We start from the raw sequence: 23150 nt of genomic DNA on the forward strand, positions 1-23150 counted from the left end.
GTGAGTTATGACTCAATGGAGGAAAAGAAATAATATGCATCACTTGCAAGGGGTGAATGAAACAAGCTGTTAAATAGACAATGGCTCACGGCTATTTGAAAGGTCCTGAAAGATAACTTCTTATAATCCAAGTAAGAACTGTTGATTAGAATAGTTTATTCCAGCTATTAGAGTCGCACCTCCTTGTTCATCTTTCGCAAGCCGAAACTGGTAACGTCGCTCTAAGAACTGTGGATTCCATGCTGAGATTCTTCATGTCATTGCCGCTAATAATGATAGTCGGAATCCATATCTTCATAAAATCCTTTGCATATCATAATGACTATCCTCGTTGGACATTGTTATCATCCTCGTGCTCCTTACAAGGGTATGAAGATCATCTCCCTCGTGCTTCCACTTACGCAAGATTAAACTATACTATTTTAAATCGCGAGTATGATCGCCCGTCGTTGCATGAAAATATCTCTTATCATCGGTTCTTCTTGTCTCGCACCTTGACTTAAGCGTTTGCCTAAACTCTCATATTCTCGTACGTTTCATTGCTCGGAAAAGCAATTGTTAAGTTTTCAACTTAGAACTACGATTCGCGCGGTCAACTAGGCTTATATTTTAGATACTCTAAGTTCACAACACAAATCATCATCTCATAGATCATCATCTACTTCAGTTTACGTCATTCATACCTCAAGATAAACACACCACATTTTCACATCCCATAGCAAAACACTTTCGAACTTCAAATTATATTCAAAATTTTTGAAACAAAATTTCTTTACACTTTCACACTTTCCAAATTTTTTTTTTCCACATCTCAATTTTAAGGTAAAAGTTTTGACTCAAACTGAAACGTACTTTCGCATCAACTTTCATCACTCTTATAAAACACTCCATAGAATGACGCATCATACTTCGCACCTCATAACATACATAACATCACACTTCCATGGCTCAATTTTTCAAATGAAAAGGTAATTTTAATTTTTTTTTTAAACAATTCATAAACAAAACATTTTCCATTGATCAATTAATTTTCCCAAAAGAAAGAACTTTTCACAACATAAACATTTTTCCTCAATCAAACTCCACTAGAACAACTAGTCATTAATATTACAAAACATCAACCACAAAATCATTTTTCCATTTTTCTCTTTTACATATCAAACCATGCAAATCTTTCAAAACTCATAACACATTTGTATTCCAAACAAAACACTCATGCACTTCACATATACGTTTGAAACAACATTTTATTTTAAATTGTTTTTTTTTTCTCAAAACAACTCATCAACCTTCATCCTTCATGTAAAACACTCCATCATCCTATGCTCATATGCTTTTGTCATATCACTTACACACACATAACACATACATAGGTCATCATGCCAATCTTGCTCATATCTCACATACTCATACCATACCAATATCATGTTCATACATACAACACGTGCTTAAATTATATTGTCATATTCCACATATTCATACTATCACGATATTGTATTCACATTATACACGTGTTTAGATCATCATGCCAATCATGCTCACATTCAACTTCTTTATGTCATCACATCATTTATTCACGAATTTCAATCATGAAAATCACATCATCACGTAATTACTTGCTCATGCATTCTTTTGCCCAAAACATCCTCATCATATCGTCAATTTTATACATCGTTCACACATTTCATCAACAACTTAAAACATACCATACTTTCCTTGGTTGAGCTTGATGCTTTGGATGTTGAGCCTTCGTGACACTTCTAGTCAAAAAGGGTTCACTAACTTAGACTCAAAGTGAAAGAAGACTCTCGGACCAGAGCAAAAGAACAAAGCTCTGATACCACTCTGTCACGACCGCCCATACTAGGGGTACCACAAACGCGGCGATCGTGACCGACATGCATGGATAACGTTTTTAAAAGAAAATCCTAATTAACTTAAAGGAAGAAAGACATTTTAGTTTAAAGAAGTTTAAGGTTAAAATTTTACTATCACTTAGAAAAGGCTTATAATAAATACTTTTAAAAGAAAAAAACGGAGAAAATAACTTAAAGAAAACCAATTAACTTCTAAAGTAGACCATTTAATTTAATTCACGAGAACACCATTTTCAAAAGATAACGTAATTACTTGGTGAAAACCTAACACAACCATACATGTTCAACCACAGTACGAAAAGATTAAAGTCTTGAGACATAGTTTAAAATATAGCAGCAGAAAATAAGGTTTAAAGAGAGTCAAGGATCACGCCTATGTATGAAGACACAACGCATCCTAAGGCTAGCTCAACATCCTTCGCAACATCCTGCTCAACCTGCAAAATTTTAAAAGAAATTGCAGGGCTGAGTACTTGTTGTACTCAATGGGCTCATGCCGAAAACATTTTATATAGTTATGTCATCCATATCAGTGATCTCGAGTTTTTATATGAGATTAAGAAATTACCATGAGAACACAAAAACATTTCATAGACTGGCCAGTCAAATAATCTCCCCACTTTCTCAACAATCCATCAATCACAATCATCATTCCATGTGCGACGAAAGTGTGGCCACACTATTCGCCCACGAGACCGGCCGACTAGCAAGGACGGCTCACGATCCCACCAGTGTACACAGCCTGATAGGGTTTGCGGCCCTACTCAGACCCGAATTCGTTTCACAACACAACCATATAGCCTAACGGAGTAAACTCAGACGAACTAGGCATCAGGCACACAATCTCAATCAAAACAAACCATGGTATGACATAACAAGTTAAACCACCCTTATAACGCCACATAGTATTTTCAGAAAAATAAAGAGATTTGAAAAGAAAGCCCACCTCGTTCGCTTAACAATTCACAATCCAACTTATGGCAACTCTCGTTCCTCGAGTTCACGAATACACAATCACCCTTGTCAACGACAACACAAGTCAGTCTTCCACAAAAATCATACTACTATGCATGTCCTATCGTTTCTCTCTCATCGTTTTTCTCAATTACAACCCAAAGTTCGTCACAAAGACGGAAAAACACACCGTAATATATTTCAACTTATCACCCGTGATCACATCATTAGGCACGTTCCTTGGACATACATACATCATATAATACTTTTAAACTTGAAAATAAGTGTCATTTTATCAAGGCAGAAAACTGGCAGAACTGCGCGACCGTTTTGTAAAAATCACCATAAATTCACCCGACCTCAAAAGATGCTAAATTTTGGTAACAATACAGAGGACACATTCAAGTTCATCCATGAAAATTTTCACACTGAAATCACGTCATTTAGTCAGTCATATCATATATTGAACTCTCTGGTCGGAACATACAATTTCTGACAGTATTGCGCAGTTCATTTGAGAAATTCACCATAAATTCATACGATGCCCAAAAAGGCTGAAAATTTAACAAAACACAGAAGACACTTCGGTTTTCATATAATTCAAGAATCACATCGATTGGAGGTCATTTGGTCAGTCAAACAGAAAACGAAACATTCATGGTGAGAACTCACGTTTCTGGCAGATTTGCGCAGTCAACTTCAAATGTTTATTAAAAATTCATTTTTCGATAAAACGGCCTGAAATTCACACGAGACACAGAAAACACCTTGAAGTTTACTCAGTAAAAGTTTCGTAGCAAAATTCGTTCGTTTGATGGGTCGAATACAGATCATAAGTCACTGGTCGTGCATCACAGATTTCTGGTTCAAATTCGAAAATAGGGTTTTTAAAACTTCCACAACACAACCACCGATTTTCCATGCTCGAAAACACCAAATCATGCTTACACGTTCCTCATACACAATTTGCATACAACTCATATTATTCACCAATTAATTCAAATTCAACTTCACATGAATTCAATAAAAAAAACACATAACTATCAAAGTTCTTATGAAATCACACTTTCCCACGATTAAATTTTCGATCTATCAATCCTACACCCTCTATATGCATGTAGGATTCAAGAATGAAGTTTCAATGAAGAAGATGAGAAGAAAGACTTAGTTATACCTTCTTGAATCAAGAAAACAAACGGTAGAAACAAACGTTGACACGATTCACCGGAAATTTTTGAAAAATCCACTCCAATTGAAGCAAGAACAATGGTGGAGGAAGTTTTTGGAGAGGATGTGGAGAGGGGGAGGAGAGGCACGAAATTTTATGAGGGAGGTGGGGGCTAGGGTTTAGTTTAGGTGATTATATAGTCCTAGGTTTAATCCCATTAATTAATTAATTGTGGAGGAATAAAACAGAGGCCAATAAAATAAAATCCCACAATTAAAAGGAAGACAAGTATTTCGAAAATTATGGATATAAATTCAATAAGGAAATTATTTAGTATTTACTTGGAGATAAATAGATTCACAATTTAGGAAATAAAACGATGTATATTCCATAAACAAGGGTTTAAATTTGGTAATTTCTTTATAGGAAAATACTCCCATAAAATAGGTAACAATTAAATAAATTTCCACAAGGAAATTATTCAACTCTTAATTTAATTGGGGTGAGGGAATAAAATGTGACAAGATTTAATTGGATTTAATTTGGATAAATATCCCAAAACAATTAATAAAATCCAAGAAAGAGAATATAGTTTCCAATAATTGGAGGGGGCCGAAAATAGCCACTTTATTTGGCTAGAACAAAATGCATGATTTACTTAATTAATCACCCACATTGAATAATATAAATAACACTTTATTCCAAATCACTCATGACAATTTATTCCACATAGTCAACTCAATCAAGTAGGAACAATTAAATTTCATAAATGAAATTTCCAATCGACATATTAAAATAAAAGTATTTTTTTTTTGGGATGTTACAGTATTGATTTGTGAATTATAAGTGTTATTATTCAGTTGTTGACATTTTAATACGAATTGTTGACATTTGTTATTCTCGGTATTGATATGTGAATTATAAGTGTTATTTTTTAGTTGTTGACATTTTAATACGAGTTGTTGACATTTGATATTCTCGATATTGAAATGCGAATTATAAGTGTTATTTTTTAGTTGTTGACATTTTAATACGAGTTGTTGACATTGATATTCTCGATATTGATATGTGAATTATAAGTGTTATTTTTTTAGTTATTGACATTTTAATACGAGTTGTTGACGTTTGGTATTCTGTATATTGATATGCAATGATTTTGTTTCTTTGATTGGATGTGGTGACATGATATACTATCCTCTGTTTTTCTCTATTGAAGGCCTTCAAGAGAGCTGCAGAATCACTGGAGAAGCTAATGGATGCCACGAGGGAAGAGCTGCCGGACACCATGGCTGCCGTTCGATTCGGAACTCTTCTGCTTCAGATCTCGCGAGCTCGTGGAGGTGACGAAATCGTCCAAGGATCTGAGGCACAGTGTGCCGGCGGTGTTGGAGGTGGAGGTGGATCAGAGCGATGGACCTAGGAAACAGAATGCATCGATGGAGCTGTACATGAGAAAGGAGGAATCCGCGAAAATCAATATCACAAGTTGTCGACAAGTTGTTGACATTTTGCTATAAGTTGTTGACATCTGATATGTAGGCTATTGACATGTGTTGTATGATCACGATGCCAGAACTTGTGTCAAATAAATAAATTAAGATAAAATAGTTGTTATTTTTTAATTACAAGAATTGTTTTTGAGTTGTTAACACTATATACAAGTTGTTGACAAGCTGTTGACATTTACTATAAGTTGTTTACATTTGATATGCAGGCTATTGACATGTGTTGTATGATCATAATGCCAGAACTTGTGTCAAATAAAAAAATTAAGATAAAATAGTTGTTATTTTTTAATTACAAGAATTGTTTTTGAGTTGTTGACACTATATACAAGTTGTTGACAAGCTGTTGACATTTTGCTAAAAGTTGTTGACATTTGGTATGCAGGCTATTGACATGTGTTGTATGATCAACATGCCAGAACTTGTGTCAAATAAAAAAATTAAGATAAAATTGTTGTTATTTTTTAATTACAAGAATTGTTTTTGAGTTGTTGACACTATATACAAGTTGTTGACAAGCTGTTGACATTTTGCTATAAGTTGTTGACATTTGATATGCAGGCCATTGACATGTGTTGTATGATCATAATGCCAGAACTTGTGTCAAATAAAAAAATTAAGATAAAATAGTTGTTATTTTTTAATTACAAGAATTGTTTTTGAGTTGTTGACACTATATACAAGTTGTTGACAAGCTGTTGACATTTTGCTAAAAGTTGTTGACATTTGGTATACAGGCTATTGACATGTGTTGTATGATCATAATGCCAGAACTTGTGTCAAATAAAAAAATTAAGATAAAATTGTTGTTATTTTTTAATTACAAGAATTGTTTTTGAGTTGTTGACACTATATACAAGTTGTTGACAAGCTGTTGACATTTTGCTATAAGTTGTTGACATTTGATATGCAGGCCATTGACATGTGTTGTATGATCATGATGCCAGAAATTGTGTCAAATAAAAAAATTAAGATAAAATAGTTGCTATTTTTTAATTACAAGAATTGTTTTTGAGTTGTTGACGCTATATACAAGTTGTTGACAAGCTGTTGACATTTGATATACAAGCTGTAGATATTTTCATATAAGTTGTTGACATTTGATACGAAAGCTATTGACATGTATTGCATGATCATGATACCAGAACTTGTTTCAAATAAAAAAATTAAGAGAAAATAGTTTTTCTTTTTCAATTATAAGAATTATTTTTGCGTTGTTGACATTTCAATACAAGTTGTTGAACTGATTGACATTTCATATATATTAAATACTGCTAAGTTCAAAAGTAAGAAACCACAATAGTTGTCCATGGTTTGTGTGGGTAATGCAGGTTTTAGGAAGAAGCCTTCACCAACCCAAAGTTCGATGAGTTTAGAGGCACGTATCTCACAATCTTCCGGGAATGCACCTAGTTAAAGGAAACAACCTTGAAGTCTAGCGGTCAAGTAAAGGTAGCTCTATAGCCAAGATCTCCAAGTAGGAACCCTCCCCCATTGCAGCAACATCAGCAGTATCTTTTCTGTCTCCTGAATGAGAAGACCACCAACCACAACCAGTGACAGAGGAAGACCTTTACATTTCTCGGCGATCGATCTTCCAATTTTCTTCAAGTGAGGAGGGCAGGGCAATGTAACATCATCATTATCATTTTTCAGCATATCACCGAAGGTAAGATAACAGAGCAACTGCCAGCTGTGCTCCAGCCCGAGCGGCTGCATCTCATGAAGTAAACTAGATTTTTCAGAAATTTTATCAGTGACCTCCCGAAGCCTAGGGGTGAGAAGAATCTGACTGTCGTTCTCCTTATCCGGCAAAGCGTGCGTGATCCACGATTAGAAACTTGAGATTGTAAAGCTCTTGATGCAGGCGCTGGAGCAACGTCTGCTCATCACCCTGAGTGGCATAGTGGCTTGCTTGGTAGTTCTTGCTCTCCATGATTACTAGCAGTTCATGACCTCACCTATAATTGATTTACTACTATTAAATATCAAATGAACTTTGTAAATTTGTTAAATTTAGTCGTGCATCAAAAACATTATTTCGATAATTCATACTAAGAAACATGTTTTTACAAGCAGGACGAAATTAATTGATATCAAAATCATAAAAATAAAAAAATAAAAACACTTTGACGAACTTTCAGTAGCCAACTTCATTTAGAACTTTCATCAAACAGTTGGCAGAAAGATGCAACACTTACATACCGGCACATAATTCGTGACGCTCTTCACACCTCCAGAACCACCGCAGCCAGCGCGATGGAACTCATCCTCAACGTACAAGCTGATCGGCACAGTCTCTTCCTGCAAATCACAACAATTAAACCTTATCCACAAACTCCTTAATATCCCCATGATTCAATCGAATTAAAATTGAAAACGTAAACACAACCTTGAAATAGTTTCCAACTGGAGAAGCATACACCAAAAATGTGTACTCGGAAGACGGCGCCAGCCCCAAAACCAGCACCTCCCTATCAGCAGAGGCTGAATGTCAATTTGATTATGCCAACAACGATTCTAATAAGTATACATTATGTCATAACAAGTATATCTTGTTTAAAGCAAGCACAATTATCTTATTACTATTATATCAATTGTTAAAGTTTATAATGTCAACAACAATCCAAACAAGCATACACTATGTCAACAGTATATAATATCAACTCAATGAGAAGTATATGCCGTTTATAGAAAACACAAGTATATTATCATAACTATGTCAATAGCTATTGTATGAAATGTCAATAATCTTAAAAATTTAAACAAATCCTTAACTGGAAGAATATGCTTGTTCTCTTCCGTTTTTTCCAGCAGCATTGTTTATTTCCATCTCTTCCGATTCTATCATCGCTAATCAATAAAAAAAAAATAGCAGAAATCGAATTAAATAAAAAACTGCGAGATCTCTGCTGATATCGCGAGATAAAAGCAAAATTCAGCATTGAAATGAGTAGAAATCAGTATTTTCAGATTTTTCCCCAAATGTTCAAGCATTTTGATAAAAACAGCGAAGCGAAGTTGAACCACAAAATAGCTGATTCCTCGACTTTCTGGATTCTACACAGAGCTCCGGCGACAAACGCGAACAACAACAGTGAAAACATAGGTAGCGATCTCTCTCACTTAAAATCAGTTCACATCCAACACAATTGATAATACAAAGCCTAATACCTCCAAATCCATACTCGAATCAACAATTAAGCTTCCGGCGAAGCGACGACGTGAGAACCAAAGGCTGTTCGGAGATTCGTGCAGCAGGAGCGGTGAAGCGCGATGAACAGCGACGACGTTAAACCGCGAGAGAGAGAGGGCGTGTCTGGAGGCGTCGTCGTCTCTGGCTTGATTGATGATCGGCGAAGACGATTGATGGTGGCGATATATATTAGAGAGGGTTTTAGAAAATGATTTCAAATCTAATTTTATTTTTTTCAACCATTTGATTAATGAAATGACACTTATACCCCCGTGTTGACATAATGTGATAGTTGTTAACATTTCGTTAATCTTGTGGATTAGTGGCTGAGATTGCATCTTACTTTTCAATTTAGCTAAATAATCTCAACCTAACAGCACCCCATATATATATAGGGGTGCGTTAGAATGATAACCATATTTATGGTGATAACCTAATAACCTATCAATTTATGGGTCAAAAATATCATTTTTACTAAAAATGTTATTTATACACTATAAAATGATATTTTTTCAGCATGCATAAAATGATACTTTTAATCCATAAAATGATACTCTGTTTTATAAAATGATATATTTTTTCCATAGAGTGATAGGTTATTAGGTTATGACCATAAATATGGGTTATCATATAATCACATCCCTATATATATATATATATATACATATATATATAGGGGAGCACTAGGGCGCATCCTTAGTTAGAGTGCTAATGTACCTCCAATCATGTGCTTCCACGTGTCATGAAAAATGCAATATTGAAAACACTAAAATGCAATATACATCTGTGAAGCTATATATGTATTTCCTTATACAGCATTTTAGTTATAGGCAAATTGCATTTTATATTGTTGAGTTTTGCATTTTAATATTAATTGTCTTCAATGCAAAATACACTATATATAAATGCAATCCGTCTATATATAAAATACAAATTAAATGGTCTATATCTAAAATGCAAAACTCAATAATAAAAATGCAATCTGCCTATAACTAAAATGCAATTTGCCAAAATCTATCTACCGCTTCTACAAATGTATATAGCATTTTAGTGTTTACAATGTTGCATTTTTCGTGCCACGTGGCAGAACGTGATTGGCGGTACATTAGCACTTTATATTTAGTTAGCATATTAGTATATCATATGATAGGGGAGCACTATGGTGCATCCTTTGTTAGAGTGCTAATGTATCTCCAACCACGTGGCGCGAAAAATGCAATATTGTATACAGAAAAATGCAATATACATTTGTCGAGCTGTAAATACATTTTCATAGATTGCATTTTAATTATAGGCAAATTGCATTTTATAGTGTTGAGTTTTGCATGTTAACGTAAATTGTCTGCCATGCAAAATAAATTATATATAAATGCAATCCGTCTATATATAAAATGAAAATAAACAACCTATATCTAAAAAGCAAAACTCGACAATAAAAAATGCAATCTGCATTTAACAAAAATGCAATATGCCGAAATTCATCTACAGCTTGACAAATGTATATCGCATTTTTCTGTATACAATATTGCATTTTTCGTGCCACGTGGCAGCACATGATTGGATGTACATTAGCACTTTATAATTAGTTAGCATATTAGTATATCCATATATATATATATATATATATATATATATGGTCCATAAGTAAAATTCTATCATAGGATCCAATGGTTGAGATTTGCTTTGATTTTTGACAGAATTTCACTTATTGATCAAAGCAAATCTCAGTCATTGGATCTTGTAATGTAACCGTTATATTAATGCCACGTGTCATCTAATAATGTAGATTATGTAGTCTAATAATGTAGTTCGGCTAATAATGTAATGCGTTATAGTCAAATAATGTAGATTGTGTATTCTAATAATGTAGCTCGGCTAATAATGTAACGCTTTTAGTGTAATAATGTAGCTCGGATATTATTATCATAGCCATCCAATCTAAGGATCCAAGAGCTGAGATTTGCTTTGATTTTTGACAGGATTCTACTTATGGACCATAGTGTGCCCCTATATATATATAGGTCCTGTTAGGTTGAGATTTTTTAGCTTAATTGAGAATTGAGATGCATTTTCAGCCACTCATCCACAAAATTTTCAAAATTTTTCTTTTCATCAAAATAAAATAAAATTATGACAGCTATTGATCAATGTCTTATTTTAATGATAATAAAATGTCAACCATCACGTTACATCATTTTAGGAGTTGTCAATTGGCGGCGCATGCCCATACCATTCTAGACTCAGGCCCATGACTAAAGTAGGCTAGATTGAACTGCATTTTCTTTTTATAAATTTAGACTCAATCTAGCCAAGCTAGGTTGGGAAACCCATAAATTATTTTATTGTTTTATCAATTTTTTTAAAATGTTTTTTTGAATGTTTTTTTTATTAAATTGTAGCACTCCAAATTAAAAATTGTTTTATTTCAGAATTAAATCATATATATTCCTATAATTTCCTAATTTTAATTGTATTTCATATATATATTTATTAGATGATTTTGAATCACGTTAAATATTACTATCTTGTCCCATAAAAATAGACACTTTTGGGATGACATGGGTTGATGCAAAATTGGTAAAAATATGAGATAAATTGAGAGAGAAAGTGATTGGAGTATTAGTCCAGAATGAACCCCACTTCATTAAAGAAAAAAAGTCACCAAATATAGAAGCGGACAATATATATGAGACAGATGGAACATTAAATATGTATATTCAAATTTATCTTCCTATAACTATTAAAAAAAATCAATTGCAAAGAGATTTTGAAAAATATATAAATAATTTGAGTGAATATAATTTAAAAAAGATTAAAATTAAAGTACAAATAATTGAAATAGTAGTAGTAGTATAGAGTTAGTTGTTGCGGGTCATATTTGAGCCTATATTGGATTGGATTATGTTAGTTCGGTCCGTACTATCTTAACAAGTATTCATGCTTACCCCATCCCTACTTAAAGAGCTTTTTAATGAATAATTAAGCCGCCAACTGTTTGGTTTCCAAGAATCCAAGCCCCTTGGCCTAGCAGTAAAGGGTGCTGGATACCGCGTCCATCCTGGAGGTCTCGAGTTCGAACCCTGGGTGACGTAATTTGTCTTTCCTCCTTGTTATAGGAGTTGATTTGTAATTTCCTCCTTCATATATATGATATAAATATATGAAGTTAATTTTTTTTTTTAAGAAAAAAAAAAAACTGTTTGGTTTCCAAGATAAAATAATACCAAGATATAACCTAATATTGAGTTGTGAGATTATTTTAGTCATAGGGGTTAGGTATGAGTAATTATCTCATGATCCATCTACGATTGAGTTGTGGGATTGAATCTCATGAACCAAACACACTACAAATTTAATTTCGGATACAATCTTGCAAACCGAACAGAGCATAACCACAACCAAGATCTATAAACAGCCCTATAAAATGGAAATTATACCATAACCACAACCAAAATCATTTGAGTTTTACTACAAGAAGAGAGCTACCTAGGATTTTATTCATAAAAATGAGTTGTGTAAGCATGAAGCTCCCTTTGATTGATTTGAGCAACCCAGGAGAAAATTATTGATTATCAAATATTTTTGTAAAAAAATTATGTATTTTAAATAATTTTTTTACTAAATAGTACGATAAATTAAAAAAATCTATATTTAGAGAATTAAATCATTTATATTCCTTTAATTTTAATTGTAGTAATGGATGATTTTCAAATAATAAAAATTATTTGAGGGAATGTAATTTAAACAAGATTAAACTTAAAGTACAAATTATTAAAACAGTATAGAGTTGGTTATTGTAATTCCGATCTATGTTGACAAGTATTCATGCTTACCCATCCCTACCAAACAAGGACGGAGATAGCCTAGGCAAAGCCGCCGCTTCAGCGGGGGCTTGGCCGGTGCGATCCTCGTAGATTTCGGTTACAATGTTTTTATGCTTTATATTACAGAGATAGAAGCAATTGATGAAAGAAGATGATGGAGAAAGAGTGGGAGAGGGGAGAGGGGATATGATTATGACCTTGGGAATAGAGTTCCCGTTTATCACCATTTTTTTGTTTTGTGGGTTTAGGAATATAGGATAATTTAAAAATCGACATAGTAACTCAGTTTTTAGCCAACAATAAATTTTGTTTTATTTAAGCACCAATTTTTTTATTTGTTAAATTAAATCCAATGTATTTGCATGGATATATTTTCAACCCAAAAGTATAATTTAAGAGTAAAGATAAATTAACAAAAATTGTATATACAAAATATCCTTCAAAATGAAATTTGGATAAGACTAATTTAATTGATTTGAAAGCATCATTAATTAAATATATCTATGACTAATTTAACTCTATTCTTATTAATTTATATTGTTTAAAAAATATGTATTAATTGAATTTATTATTAAAAATATTCACCTTAATAAGTATTTTAATAAATAAGTATTTGTTCATTTTATTTAAACTATCACAATGATGTGAAGATAAATATATTGTTCCTTTTTCTACAAAGTAAAAATTATGCTAAATACTCTTTTATTTGTAAATTCTATTTAATTATTTCATATATATTTTTAAAAACATTGGTATTTTTCTATTAATTTCAACTTTTATATTCGCAAGTATTTACATATTAGTTGATCTTTCAAAGGGGAATAAATTATTTGTTTACAAAATAAAAAAAAAACGTGTCAGTTAACTTCTTTAATATATATACGGCCGGAACATTTCAAAAGAGTACACAATAGTTCGCATTTCCTTTTCTATCGTGTCGTAGTTTTTCTGCGCTTGGTTCAACGTCTTCGAGGCGTAGAAGATCACATAACACTTCCCTTCTATCCTCTGGCCCAACACTGCGCCGACTCCGAAATCACTCGCGTCGCACATTACCTCAAAAGGGTAATTCCAATCTGGCGCTCTTATGATAGGAGCCGAGACGAGACGGTCCTTCAAGAGTTGGAAAGCCTGCTTGCACTTCTCATCAAAGATGAACTCGGCATCATTTTTTAGGAGATGAGTTAGTGGTTGTGCGATCTTGGCAAAGTCCTTTATGAACCTCGCTGCGGAAGCGCTCCTCCTCCGGCGGCATTCCGGAGGGGCACCTGCCGGTGTATGTCGGCAACGAGATGGAGCAATTGGTGGTGAGCGCGGAGCCTGACGTCAATATTTATCTTCCAATTTTCAGGTTAGCATTCCCCGATTTTACCAATTCATTCATGAACTCCGTCGATCTCCAGCCGAAATTGATTTTAGATGTGGATGGTGGCGGTGACGGAGACACCGCGGCAGCGGATGGAAGGGATGGAGATTTGAGAGATGCGTTCGATGTGTTATTTTTTAGTTATTGACATTTTAATACGAGTTGTTGACATTTGATATTCTCGCTATTGATACGTGAATTACAAGTGTTGTTTTTTAGTTGTTGACATTTTAATACGAGCTGTTGACATTTGATATTCTCGCTATTGATATGTGAATTATAAGTGTTTTTTTTTAGTTGTTGACATTTTAATACGAGTTGTTGGCATTTGATATTCTCGGTATTGATATGTGAATTATAAGTGTTATTTTTCAGTTGTTGACATTTTAATACGAGCTGTTGACATTTGATATTCTCGGTATTGATATGTGAATTATAAGTGTTATTTTTTAGTTGTTGACATTTTAATACGAGTTGTTGACATTTGATATTCTCGGTATTGATATGTGAATTATAAGTGTTATTTTTTAGTTGTTGACATTTTAATACGAGTTGTTGACATTTGATATTCTCGATATTGAAATGCGAATTATAAGTGTTATTTTTAGTTGTTGATATTTTAATACGAGGTGTTGACATTGATATTCTCAATATTGATATGTGAATTATAAGTGTTATTTTTTAGTTATTGACATTTTAATACGAGTTGTTGACATTTGGTATTCTGGATATTGATATGCATTGATTTTGTTTCTCTGATTGGATGTGGTCACATGATATACTATCCTCTGTTTTTCTCCATTGAAGGCCTTCAAGAGAGCTGCAGAATCACTGGAGAAGCCAATGGATGCCACGAGGGAAGAGCTGTCGGACACCATGGCTGCCGTTCGATTATCTGGGATGGAGATCAGCGACTTGACAATGAGCTCAGTGACAATGGTTCCGATTCGGAACTCTTCTGCTTCAGATCTCGCAAGCTCGTGGAGGTGACGAGATCGTCCAAGGAACTGAGGCCTAGTGTGCCGGCGGTGTTGGAGGTGGAGGTGGATCCGAGCGGTGGACCTAGGATACAGAATGCGTCGATGGAGCTGTACAGGAGAAAGGAGGAATCCGCGAAAATCAATATCACAAGTTGTTGACATTTTGCTATAAGTTGTTGACATTTGATAGGTTGGCTATTGACATGTGTTGTATGATCATGATGCCAGAACTTGTGTCAAATAAAAAAATTAAGATAAAATATTGTTATTTTTTAATTACAAGAATTGTTGAGTTGTTGACACTATATACAAGTTGTTGACAAGCTGTTGACATTTTAATATAAGTTGTTTACATTTGATATGCAGGCTATTGACATATGTTGTATGATCATAATGCCAGAACTTGTGTCAAATAAAAAAATTAAGATAAAATTGTTGTTATTTTTTAATTACAAGAATTGTTTTTGAGTTGTTGACACTATATACAAGTTGTTGACAAGCTGTTGACATTTTGCTATAAGTTGTTGACATTTGGTATACAAAAAAATTAAGATAAAATTGTTGTTATTTTTTAATTACAAGAATTGTTTTTGAGTTGTTGACACTATATACAAGTTGTTGACAAGCTGTTGACATTTTGCTATAAGTTGTTGACATTTGATATGCAGGTTATTGACATGTGTAGTATGATCATGATGCCAGAAATTGGGTCAAATAAAAAAATTAAGATAAAATAGTTGTTATTTTTTAATTACAAGAATTGTTTTTGAGTTGTTGACGCTATATACAAGTTGTTAATAAGCTGTTGACATTTGATATACAAGCTGTTGATATTTTCATATAATGTATTGCATGATCATGATACTAGAACTTGTTTCAAATAAAAAAATTAATAGAAAATAGTTGTTCTTTTTTAATTATAAGAATTGTTTTTGCGTTGTTGACATTTCAATACAAGTTGTTGAACTTATTGACATTTCATATATATTACATACTGCTAAGTTCAAAAGTCAGAAACCACAATAGTTGTCCATGGTTTGTGTGGGTAGTCCAGGTTTTAGGAAGAAGCCTTCACCAACCCAAAGTTCGATGAGTTTAGAGGCATGTAACTCACAATCTTCCGGGAATGCACCCAGGTAAAGGAAACAACCTTGAAGTCTAGCGGGCAAGTAAAGGTAGCTCTATAGCCAAGATCTCCAAGTAGGAACCTTCCCCCATTGCAGCAGCATCAGCAGTATCTTTTCTGTCTCCTGAATGAGAAGACCACCAACCACAACCAGTGACAGAGGAAGACCTTTACATTTCTCGGCGATCGATCTTCCAATTTTCTTCAAGTGAGGAGGGCAGGGCAATGTAACATCATCATTATCATTTTTCAGCATATCACCGAAGGTAAGATAACAGAGCCACTGCCAGCTGTGCTCCAGCCCGAGCGGCTGCATCTCATGAAGTAAACTAGAATTTTCAGAAATTTTATCAGTGACCTCCCGAAGCCTAGTGGTGAGAAGAATCCGACTGTCGTTCTCCTTATCCGGCAAAGCGTGCGCGATCCACGATTAGAAACTTGAGATTGTAAAGCTCTTGATGCAGGCGCTGGAGCAACGTCTGCTCATCGCCCTGAGTGGCATAGTGGCTTGCTTGGTAGTTCTTGCTCTCCATGATTACTAGCGGTTCATGACCTTACTTATAATTTATTTACTACTATTAAATATCAAATGAACTTTGTAAATTTGTTAAATTTAGTCGTGCATCAAAAACATTATTCCGATAATTCATACTAAGTAACATGTTTTTACAAGCAGGACGAAATTAATTGATATCAAAATCATAAAAATAAAAAAATAAAAACACTTTGACGAACTTTCAGTAGCCAACTTCATTTAGAACTTTCATCAAACAGTTGGCAGAAAGATGCAACACTTACATACCGGCACATAATTCATGACGCTCTTCACACCTCCAGAACCATCGCGGCCAGCGCGATGGAACTCATCCTCAACGTACAAGCTGATCGGCACAGTCTCTTCCTGCAAATCACAACAATTAAACCTTATCCACAAACTCCTTAATATCCCCTTGATTCAATCGAATTAAAATTGAAAACGTAAACACAACCTTGAAATAGTTTCCAGCTGGAGAAGCATACACCAAAAATGTGTACTCGGAAGACGGCGCCAGCCCCAAAACCAGCACCTCCCTATCAGCAGAGGCTGAATGTCAATTTGATTATGTCAACAACGATTCTAATAAGTATACACTATGTCAATAACAAGTATATCTTGTTTAAAGCAAGCACAATTATCTTATTACTATTATATCAATTGTTAAAGTTTATAATGTCAACAACAATCCAAACAAGCATACACTATGTCAACAGTATATTATCATAACTATGTCAATAGCTATTGTATGAAATGTTCATTTCCATCTCTTCCGATTTTACCATCGCTAATCAACAAAAAAAACAGCAGAAATCGAATTAAATAAAAAACTGCGAGATCTCTGCTGATATCGCGAGATAAAAGCAAAATTCAGCATTGAAATGAGCAGAAATCAGTATTTTTTGATTTTTCCCCAAATGTTCAAGCATTTTGATAAAAACAGCGAAGCAAAGTTGAAAATCAATTCACATCCAACACAATTGATAATACAAAGCCTAATACCTCCAAATCCATACTCGAATCAACAATTAAGCTTCGTGCAGCAGGTGCGGCGAAGCGCGATGAACAACGGCGACGTTAAACCGCGAGAGAGAGAGAGGACGTGTCTGGAGGCGTCGTCGTCTCTGGCTTGATTGATAATCGACGAAGACGATTGATGGTGGCGATATATATTAGAGAGGGTTTTAGAAAATGATTTCAAATCTAATTTTATTTTTTTCCACCATTTGATTAATGAAATGACACTTATACCCCCGTGTTGACATAATGTGATAGTTGTTGACATTTCGTTAATCTTGTGTATTAGTGGCTGAGATTGCATCTCATTTTTCAATTTAGCTAAATAATCTCAACCTAACAGCACCCCATATATATATATATACAGGGTGCGTTAGAATGATAACCATATTTATGGTGATAACCTAATAACCAATCATTTTATGGGTCAAAAATATCATTTTTACTAAAAATGTTATTTATACACTATAAAATGATATTTTTTCAGCATGCATAAAATGATACTTTTAATCCATAAAATGATATTATGTTTTATAAAATGATATATTTTGTCCATAGAGTGATAGGTTATTAGGTTATCACCATAAATATGGGTTATCATATGATCACATCCCTATATATATATATATATATATATATATATACACATATATATATATAGGGGAGCACTAGGGCGCATCCTTTGTTAGAGTGCTAATGTACCTCCAATCATGTGCTTCCACGTGTCATGAAAAATGCAATATTAAAAACACTAAAATGCAATATACATCTGTGAAGGTATATATGTATTTCCTTATACATCATTTTCAGGTTAGCATTCCCCGATTTTACCGATTCATTCATGAACTCCGTCAATCTCCAGCCGAAATTGATTTTAGATGTGGATGGTGGCGGTGACTGAGACACCGCGGCAGCGGATGGAAGGGATGGAGATTTGAGAGATGCGTTTGATGTGTTATTTTTTAGTTATTGACATTTTAATACGAGTTGTTGACATTTGATATTCTCGCTATTGATATGTGAATTACAAGTGTTGTTTTTTAGTTGTTGACATTTTAATACGAGCTGTTGACATTTGATATTCTCGCTATTGATATGTGAATTATAAGTGTTTTTTTAGTTGTTGACATTTTAATACGAGTTGTTGACATTTGATATTCTCGGTATTGATATGTGAATTATAATTGTTATTTTTCAGTTGTTGACATTTTAATACGAGCTGTTGACATTTGATATTCTCGGTATTGATATGTGAATTATAAATGTTATTTTTTAGTTGTTGACATTTTAATACGAGTTGTTGACCTTTGATATTCTCGGTATTGATATGTGAATTATAAGTGTTATTTTTTAGTTGTTGACATTTTAATACGAGTTGTTGACATTTGATATTCTCGATATTGAAATGCGAATTATAAGTGTTATTTTTAGTTGTTGACATTTTAATACGAGGTGTTGACATTGATATTCTCGATATTGATATGTGAATTATAAGTGTTATTTTTTAGTTATTGACATTTTAATACGAGTTGTTGACATTTGGTATTCTGGATATTGATATGCATTGATTTTGTTTCTTTGATTGGATGTGGTGACATGATATACTATCCTCTGTTTTTCTCCATTGAAGGCCTTCAAGAGAGCTGCCGAATCACTGGAGAAGCTAATGGATGCCACGAGGGAAGAGCTGTCGGACACCATGGCTGCCGTTCGATTATCTGGGATGGAGATCAGCGACTTGACAATGGAGCTCAGTGACAATGGTTCCGATTCGGAACTCTTCTGCTTCAGATCTCGCAAGCTCGTGGAGGTGACGAAATCATCCAAGGAACTGAGGCCTAGTGTGCCGGCGGTGTTGGAGGTGAAGGTGGATCCGAGCGGTGGACCAAGGATACAGAATGCGTCGATGGAGCTGTATAGGAGAAAGGAGGAATCCGCGAAAATCAATATCACAAGTTGTTGACATTTGATAGGTTGGCTATTGACATGTGTTGTATGATCATGATGCCAGAACTTGTGTCAAATAAAAAAATTAAGATAAAATATTGTTATTTTTTAATTACAAGAATTGTTTTTGAGTAGTTGACACTATATACAAGTTGTTGACAAGCTGTTGACATTTTACTATAAGTTGTTTACATTTGATATGCAGGCTATTGACATGTGTTGTATGATCATAATGCCAGAACTTGTGTCAAATAAAAAAAATTAAGATAAAATTGTTGTTATTTTTTAATTACAAGAATTGTTTTTGAGTTGTTGACAAGCTGTTGACATTTTGCTATAAGTTGTTGACATTTGGTATGCAGGCTATTGACATGTGTTGTATGATCATAATGCCAGAACTTGTGTCAAATAAAAAAATTAAGATAAAATAGTTGTTATTTTTTAATTACAAGAATTGTTTTTGAGTTGTTGACACTATATACAAGTTGTTGACAAGCAATTGACATTTTGCTATAAGTAGTTGACATTTGATATGCAGGCTATTGACATGTGTAGTATGATCATGATGCAAGAAATTGGGTCAAATAAGAAAATTAAGATAAAATAGTTGTTATTTTTTAATTACAAGAATTGTTTTTGAGTTGTTGACGCTATATACAAGTTGTTGATAAGCTGTTGACATTTGATATACAAGCTGTTGATATTTTCATATAATGTATTGCATGATCATGATACCAGAACTTGTTTCAAATAAAAAAATTAAGAGAAAATAGTTGTTCTTTTTTAATTATAAGAATTGTTTTTGCATTGTTGACATTTCAATACAAGTTGTTGAACTGATTGACATTTCATATATATTACATACTGCTAAGTTCAAAAGTCAGAAACCACAATAGTTGTCCATGGTTTGTGTGGGTAGTCCAGGTTTTAGGAAGAAGCCTTCACCAACCCAAAGTTCGATGAGTTTAGAGGCATGTATCTCACAATCTTCCGGGAATGCACCCAGGTAAAGGAAACAACCTTGAAGTCTAGCGGGCAAGTAAAGGTAGCTCTATAGCCAAGATCTCCAAGTAGGAACCTTCCCCCATTGCAGCAGCATGAGCAGTATCTTTTCTGTCTCCTGAATGAGAAGACCACCAACCACAACCAGTGACAGAGGAAGACCTTTACATTTCTCGGCGATCGATCTTCCAATTTCCTTCAAGTGAGGAGGGCAGGGCAATGTAACATCATCATTATCATTTTTCAGCATATCACCGAAGGTAAGATAACAAAGCAACTGCCAGCTGTGCTCCAGCCCGAGCGGCTGCATCTCATGAAGTAAACTAGATTTTTCAGAAATTTTATCAGTGACCTCCCGAAGCCTAGTGGTGAGAAGAATCCGACTATCGTTCTTCTTATCTGGCAAAGCGTGCGCGATCCACGATTAGAAACTTGAGATTGTAAAGCTCTTGATGCAGGCGCTGGAGCAACGTCTGCTCATCGCCCTGAGTGGCATAGTGGCTTGCTTGGTAGTTCTTGCTCTCCATGATTACTAGCAGTTCATGACCTCACCTATAATTTATTTACTACTATTAAATATCAAATGAACTTTGTAAATTTGTTAAATTTAGTAGTGCATCAAAAACATTATTCCGATAATTCATACTAAGAAACATGTTTTTACAAGCAGGACGAAATTAATTGATATCAAAATCATAAAAATAAAAAAATAAAAACACTTTGACAAACTTTCAGTAGCCAACTTCATTTAGAACTTTCATCAAACAGTTGGCAGAAAGATGCAACACTTACCTACCGGCACATAATTCGTGACGCTCTTCACACCTCCAGAACCATCGCGGCCAGCGCGATGGAACTCATCCTCAACGTACAAGCTGATCGGCACAGTCTCTTCCTGCAAATCACAACAATTAAACCTTATCCACAAACTCCTTAATATCCCCTTGATTCAATCGAATTAAAATTGAAAACGTAAACACAACCTTGAAATAGTTTCCAACTGGAGAAGCATACACCAAAAATGTGTACTCGGAAGACGGCGCCAGCCCCAAAACCAGCCCCTCCCTATCAGCAGAGGCTGAATGTCAATTTGATTATGTCAACAACGATTCTAATAAGTATACACTATGTCAATAACAAGTATATCTTAATTAAAGCAAGCACAATTATCTTATTACTATTATATCAATTGTTAAAGTTTATAATGTCAACAACAATCCAAACAAGCATACACTATGTCAACAGTATACAAGTATATTATCATAACTATGTCAATAGCTATTGTATGAAATGTTCATTTCCATCTCTTTCGATTCTACTATCGCTAATCAACAAAAAAAACAGCAGAAATCGAATTAAATAAAAAACTGCGAGATCTCTGCGGATATTGCGAGATAAAAGCAAAATTCAGCATTGAAATGAGCAGAAATCAGTATTTTTTGATTTTTCCCCAAATGTTCAAGCATTTTGATAAAAACAGCGAAGCGAAGTTGAAAATCAATTCACATCCAACACAATTGATAATACAAAGCCTAATACCTCCAAATCCATACTCGAATCAACAATTAAGCTTCGTGCAGTAGGAGCGGCGAAGCGCGATGAACAACGGCGACGTTAAACCGCGAGAGAGAGAGATGACGTGTCTGGAGGCGTCGTCGTCTCTGGCTTGATTGATGATCGGCGAAGACGATTGATGGTGGCGATATATATTAGAGAGGGTTTTAGAAAATGATTTCAAATCTAATTTTATTTTTTTCCACCATTTGATTAATGAAATGACACTTATACCCCCGTGTTGACATAATGTGATAGTTGTTGACATTTCGTTAATCTTGTGTATTAGTGGCTGAGATTGCATCTCATTTTTTAATTTAGCTAAATAATCTCAACCTAACAGCACCCCATATATATATATAGGGGTGCGTTAGAATGATAACCATATTTATGGTGATAACCTAATAACCTATCATTTTATGGGTCAAAAATATCATTTTTACTAAAAATGATATTTATACACTATAAAATGATATTTTTTCAGAATGCATAAAATGATACTTTTAATCCATAAAATGATATTCTGTTTTATAAAATGATATATTTTGTCCATAGAGTGATAGGTTATTAGGTTATCACCATAAATATGGGTTATCATATGATCACATCCCTATATATATATATATATATATATATATATATATATATATATATATATATATATATAGGGGAGCACTAGGGCACATCCTTTGTTAGAGTGCTAATGTACCTCCAATCATGTGCTTCCACGTGTCATGAAAAATGCAATATTAAAAACACTAAAATGCAATATACATCTGTGAAGGTATATATGTATTTCCTTATACATCATTTTAGTTATAGGCAAATTGCATTTTATATTGTTGAGTTTTGCATTTTAATATTAATTGTCTTCAATGCAAAATACACTATATATAAATGCAATCCGTCTATATATAAAATGCAAATTAAACGGTCTATATCTAAAATGCAAAACTCAACAATAAAAAATGCAATCTGCCTATAACTAAAATGCAATTTGCCAAAATCCATCTACCGCTTCTACAAATGTATATTGCATTTTAGTGTTTACAATGTTGCATTTTTCGTGCCACGTGGCAGAACGTGATTGGAGGTACAT

General features: G+C 33.9%; 3 long non-coding RNA genes across 4 annotated transcripts; all 3 read right to left on the reverse strand.

Annotated features, from left to right (window-relative positions):
- Positions 1 to 6723: 6723 nt before the first annotated feature.
- Positions 6724 to 8350, reverse strand: LOC121789034. Its single transcript, XR_006047961.1, has 4 exons — positions 8283 to 8350; positions 7897 to 7978; positions 7710 to 7808; positions 6724 to 7465 (listed from the first exon to the last, which is right to left on the reverse strand). It is a non-coding gene; the product is annotated as an uncharacterized LOC121789034 (long non-coding RNA).
- An 8334-nt stretch (positions 8351 to 16684) lies between these two features.
- Positions 16685 to 17652, reverse strand: LOC121789033. 2 transcript variants are annotated; one of them, XR_006047959.1, is made up of 3 exons: positions 17534 to 17652; positions 16986 to 17067; positions 16685 to 16897 (listed from the first exon to the last, which is right to left on the reverse strand). It is a non-coding gene; the product is annotated as an uncharacterized LOC121789033 (long non-coding RNA). The 2 variants fall into 2 exon arrangements; XR_006047960.1 differs by having other exon boundaries at positions 16986 to 17080.
- A 3271-nt stretch (positions 17653 to 20923) lies between these two features.
- On the reverse strand, positions 20924 to 21547 carry LOC121789035. The gene is made up of 3 exons (XR_006047962.1): positions 21481 to 21547; positions 21294 to 21392; positions 20924 to 21049 (listed from the first exon to the last, which is right to left on the reverse strand). It is a non-coding gene; the product is annotated as an uncharacterized LOC121789035 (long non-coding RNA).
- Between the last annotated feature and the right edge of the window lie 1603 nt (positions 21548 to 23150).

Source organism: Salvia splendens, unplaced genomic scaffold, assembly GCF_004379255.2.
Source record: "Salvia splendens isolate huo1 unplaced genomic scaffold, SspV2 ctg1200, whole genome shotgun sequence".
Lineage (NCBI taxonomy): Eukaryota > Viridiplantae > Streptophyta > Magnoliopsida > Lamiales > Lamiaceae > Salvia > Salvia splendens.